The sequence below is a fragment of the Pteropus vampyrus genome, unplaced genomic scaffold (genome assembly GCF_000151845.1).
Source record: "Pteropus vampyrus isolate Shadow unplaced genomic scaffold, Pvam_2.0 Scaffold17, whole genome shotgun sequence".
Classification (NCBI taxonomy): Eukaryota; Metazoa; Chordata; class Mammalia; order Chiroptera; family Pteropodidae; genus Pteropus; species Pteropus vampyrus.
The window spans coordinates 12,774,080-12,780,066 of NW_011888798.1; positions in this window are offsets into that span (position 1 = coordinate 12,774,080).

Consider the following 5,987-nt stretch of genomic DNA (forward strand, 5'->3'; position numbering starts at 1 on the left):
ATCATGATTAGCAGAGTCCTCTGCCCACTGCTGACTGGTGTAGACATGCAGTATGAGAGAAATATAAATCTTTGTTGTTTTAAGTCATTTAGATTTGGGGGATGTTTGTTGCTGTCATATAACCTATTACGTCCTGATTAATCCATCTCTAGTATAATTCATCAATGTAGATGTAGAGCATAGCTCTCTTTGACTTGAAAGAGATAATTGGTTTTCCTTCTCAGCTTATTCCAGGCTAGCTACGGTGACTTCTTAAGACTCTTCTCTCTCACACAGTCCTTCGACACTAAGCTTTATCAATATCTTTTTTGACCCACACTCAAAAATCCTGCCTCCATGAGTCTCTTTCTAACATATCAAGATCATTCTTTAAGTAATTTTTGTGTTAATTTCAAAGCCCACTAGTTTTTTTTAATTTATTTTTTATTTAAGTATAGTTGGTACGCAATCTTATATTGGTTATATTAGTTTTAGATACACAATATAGTGATTCAACATTTTTATACCTTACAGTGTGATCACCCCATTAATTCTACTAATCATCTGTCACTGTGAAAACTTATCACAATATTATTGACTATATTCCCCTTTCCCTTTTCAACTATTCCCCACCCCTTCCTTTTAGGTAACCATTTCTTTGGTCTCTGTTTCTATAAGTCTGTTTTTGTTTTGTTTTGTTTATTTGTTTGTTTTTAGATTCCACACATAAGTGAAACACTACAACATTTGTCTTTTTCTGCTTGACTCATTTCACTTTGCGTAATACCCCATAGATTCATTTATGTTGTCTCAAATGGCAAGATTTCATTTTTTTTATTACTACATTATAATTGTGTGTGTGTGTGTGTGTGTGTGTGTGTGTGTGTATCTCACATCTTCACATCTTCTTTGTCCATTCATCTATCTATGGGCACCTCAGATATTGTAAATAATGCTATAGTGAACAGAGGGGTGCATATATCTTTTCGAATTAGTGTTTTTGTTTTCTTTGGATAAATACCTAGAAGTGGAATTGCTGTGTTGTATAGTATCATTTTTCTGCTTTTTTGAGGAGTCTCCTTACTTAAAATGCAAATCAAAACCACAATGAGATATCATCTCACACCAGTCATAATGGCTATTATCAAAAAGTCAACAGACGATATGTGTTGGCAAGGATGTGGAGAAAAGAGAACCCTGTGTACTGTTGATGGGATTGCAAACTGGTCCATCACCTACGTGAAGCCCACTAGTTTTATCCTTTTTTCTTTCTTTTTAGCTATAAACCTAGTCTGTCTATTATTTGTCAGTTGATCTTTCTAAAAAAAAGCAAATGAATGTGAGTCCCATTTTATTAGGAGGATTACTATTAACTCAAATCAAAGTGATAATAATAATAGCATTTATGAAATGTTTACTACACAATAGGCGTATGTTAACTACTTTCCATGTGTCAGCTTATTTAATCTTCACAACATCCTGGGAAGTAAGTACAGCTGTTATCCCTATTTTATTGACTTTATAGAAACTGAGGCACACAACAGATGACACTGTTCGGAAGATGGGGAGCCAGAACTCAAATCCAGGGATTCTGACTGTGGAGCCCTCGCTGTTAAATCCTACATCACACTACATCTCTTTAGGATCCAGCTCTCATTTTACCAAAAGAATTTCATAATTTGTGCACCCCTCCCAAGATGTTCCACCAGGTATTCTTCAAAGTAATCAGTCAAGGAACAAATATTTGTTGGTTACTTCTCTCCCTCCTTTTCTTTCTTTCTCCTTTTCTTCCACAGATATTATTAAGCATATATAAGAAGTCATGTTTTTAAAGTGTCAAAGAAATCATAAACTAGTTGAAGCAACTTCTGTTAAGTTTTATAAACTTATAAGAAGGCAATAGAAGTCCAAATATATAGTTAAATGCTAAATTATCTAGTTCTCCACACATCTGAGTGAGCTGGAGATGGGGATATCAGTGGCTTTGAGTAAGCAGGGATTTCTTCCCAAATCTGGGTAATGAAGTATGGGTGAGGATTGGACAGCAGAAGAGAGGAATGATAAGCAGAAATTAAGTTGAATCTGTGATTGATAAATGGATCATTGGAGGAGATTTTGCTGAGAAAACATGATGTAGTTAACTGTCTTAGCATGCAGTTGTGCTAGTAAGAACTATTTCTTTGAGACTACTTTTCACTGTATCTTCAAATAACAACGACACCGCAAATTATAGATACAGAAATTATAGAAATAGAGCTCAGGAAGACAGATTTTTATGGGAAAGTATTATTCACAGGGAGTTAAAAGCTTTTATGCTTTATAGAAGCTCTTAGGGTTGAAACAAATCTAGTGTTCATTTATAGCCTAACTCATTTATGCACTGCTGGGAGATTTTGCAAATGTAACCTCATTTCTGCCCTTCCCTGAACTCTGAGAATACCTCAGGCTGTATTTGTTCATAAAGGTGAATTTCTTTTTGAAGAGCAATTTGATGTAATTTTTGTTTTTCATGAATCCTATTACTATGCACGTACAATTTGCAAGCATCCAGGGCTCTTGTTTTCTCCTTCTGTAATGAGAGAACTGTGCAGTCATCTGTGTTTTTCTGACTGCCTAATTCCCAACCACAGTCACGTTTTTTGGATGAAAAAGCAGCCACAGCGGGAAGCAAAATCACTTTTTTGGTTTTCCACCAAGATCTTCCACCATTTACCATTTAATCCAGTTGTCTCTCATGATCCAAATGTATTTACTGAACCACTAGCCAGGATCCAGTAAGCCACCTCTTTCAATGTCCTATTTTATTGAGTTTGGAATGACAAGGGGTTCTTGGAAACCATCTGATCCAAGTACTTTATTTTATCGGTAGGGCTCCAAAGTCTGGGAATGGTGAGCCTCTTGCCCACAGCTAGTAGGGTCAGAGATGAAGACCTGGTTCTCTGACCACTAGCCCAGTCTTGCCTGGGTCTCTGGGTGAAACTGTGCTCTAAGAATTGAGGATGGATTAATGATTGATTATTAAAAACTTCCACAGGAAAGGTAACAGAGAGGAAACAGATTGTGTAGTCAGGAGATTTCTTTGGTCTTTCCACAAATCGAGCTTTTTTTCCTTTTGATTGCTTCTCTGTGGAAACAGGGTCAAGTTGTTAGTGCATAGATACAGCTTTATATAAATGATATATTAATCAGCACACATTTACTGAGCATGACCTCTGCTCCCAGTCCTCTGACAGGTGCTATAAGTCATACATAAGGACAAGCCATGGCCCTGTCTCGAAAGGATGGTACAATGTATTTCGAGGAGGCAGAACAAAGCAATAGCAAGAAAGAGTATGTGTAATGAGCAGGTTCGTTCCTGTAAAGGGGAAGATCAGTGTGGTGGGCCCGGAGGCAGAAGGGGGAAACTTCATGGGAGAAATGAGACTTGAGTGGTATCTGTTGATAAACAGGCCCCACCCACCCTCATCTTCTCTCTCCTACCATCGTCATCTTCATGTTTACACATATCCACCTATATTTATGATTTTACAGAGCAGCTCTGATTTCAACTAAATTTTATGTCATTAAATTATGTAATTTATTGTCAACCCAAATGTGATTTAATTTTTAATATGATTTAAGACTTTCCACATACATTCAAAAGAAGAAAATGCTTTGTTAGAAAAAATTGCTTTGTCAGACATTTTCTTTTGTTTAGAGAATATGGTTCCAGTCCTCATTATTTGCATTTATATTTTAAACTTCTCATATCTCACATTTTTACAGCATTTTTTAGTTTGCAGTGTGAATTCTTAAACATTATTTTATTTCATCATAAAAGCAAAGTGTAAGGAAGGTAAGATATTATTAATATTCTATTTTAGAGATGAGGCAACAGACTCAGTGAAGTAAAGTGCTTTACTCACAGTTACAGAACTCAGTGGAAACAACAAGAAATGAACACAGATGCTTGGATTTCCAGCCTAAGATTCTTTTTTCAGCTTACTTGATTAATCATTTTAAATGGTATTTTATTCTGTCGTGCTTATGCTCTTTCTCTGAAGAATACGGTAAAGGTGAAACCAGCCAATACAGTACTGTCTTCAGAGTACTATTCAAAGTAACGTTTTCAAAGTCTAGAGGTGTCAATGGAACTTTCAGAATGACAAGAGTTATTCTTAGTTTCAGCTTTGATTTTTGGTTGGTTTTAGTCTACCGTGAACTGATCCTTTTTGTAAATTTCTTTTCAGTTATACTGAATCCAACTGTATATTCCAATTGTAAATTTTCCAATTATTTTTCATTTCATTGTGTTTACTCAGACTCCTAAGAAATTGAAAAATCACACATCACTTTTTATATTCACGGCAGATGGTGGAATATTTTTATAGTTTTCAAAAAATCACCAATGTTACTTTCTGCAATGGTCGACGTTCAGAAACGTGATGTCTGAAACTTTTTAAAATTAACATCATGGAAAAACGTGTGCATTTTCAATGTTCCCTATCATGTATAATCTCTGAAGGCAATTTTTTTCCCTTATGACAAAGTCATGAAACAGATTTCTTGCTTATTGTTCAAGGCTAGTTCAGTGCCATAATTAGTTTTTTTTTTTTTTTTAATATAGAGTCCTAAATTAGGCTCTTGTTTGTGTGCATAGAATGAAGGCTAGAAGATAAATTGAAGACATAGCCACTATTTTTGAAAAATGCACAATCTAGGTGCCAAGACAGAACATACTCATTTGCAAGTGGATAGTCACTGCTCTGTTTACTTAGTTAGAATTTATTTAATTTTACAAAATATAATGATCAAAGCCCTTTTGTAAGACCAAAAGGTATAGATAATACTTTTTTTGACCTCTTGGTGCCTACAATTTGGGGAGATTTCTTATTCAGTTTACAAATAATTATAATATAACACAATGTGAAATTAGTGACTTAAGAGAAAAAAATAGTCAGATGAGGGAGAGAGCATTTCTAACATCTAATCATGAAGGTCTTCTTGTGAAAGTTCAGATTCAGAAAGTATCCTGAAGAATGGATAGGATTTTTGATAAATGGATTTTGAAGAAAAGAAGTGCTAGTATATAGAAAACTCTGAATGAATGAATAAATGAACAAATGCTGGAATATCAAGAGTGTTCTGAGGCCAATGTGGCTGGAATGTAGGTTGTTTGTGGGGAGGTGTAGGAAAGAATAACGGGCATCAGGACTTTTGCTACTCAGAGCTTTCTATTACTGTTCATGGTTGTGCTATAACCAAAGCCGTGACTATATTTATTATTTGTTTAATTTTCTAAGGAAATTGTTGTCTGGATAAGCTGACTAATTTGAAGAAGGTTGGAGGTGCTTAGTGACATGACTGGCACATATTCTTTGCGTTTACATTTTAGACTCAAATGATTCTATTCATTGATCTATTTCTTTGAAAAAGCTTTCAATAACCCAGAAACATCTTCCTTTATGGCCAAGCTCAAAAACAAGTCTTGATGTTTACCTTCAGAAGGGTTCTAATTCTCATTAAAGAACAGTTTGCTGATTACACATTGGGTTTCAGCAATATGTACGTGAAGTCTGATGACATGGATATGCAGTTTAAGTGTTGGTACAATGTTTCAACGCTGGGTGACATCTGGCTGGCATGTTCTAGGATGGTCATTTTGGATGCCTGCAGGCATTTTTTCTGTCTGGTCATTGCCCATGCCTGTCAGTTTTAAAATATTATAAATATCTTCTTCAAATATGGCATAAGTGAAACACTTCTTACTACTCTGGGCCCAAACCATTCATCTTAGAAAATGCTGTGTTGGTGATATATCATAGTTAGTAATATATCATATTATACTGAATGGGGACAATTTTTATTAAAATCTTGATTGCCATATGGGTAAATGTGTTAAACATACATAATAATGAAATCATACCTGGTACTTGAATAATGTAAATGGATTTTAAGTTTCTTTTAGGAAATGTGACTAAGATGAGATACATTGGAGTAGCCTCCCCCATATCTATGACCTGTTACAT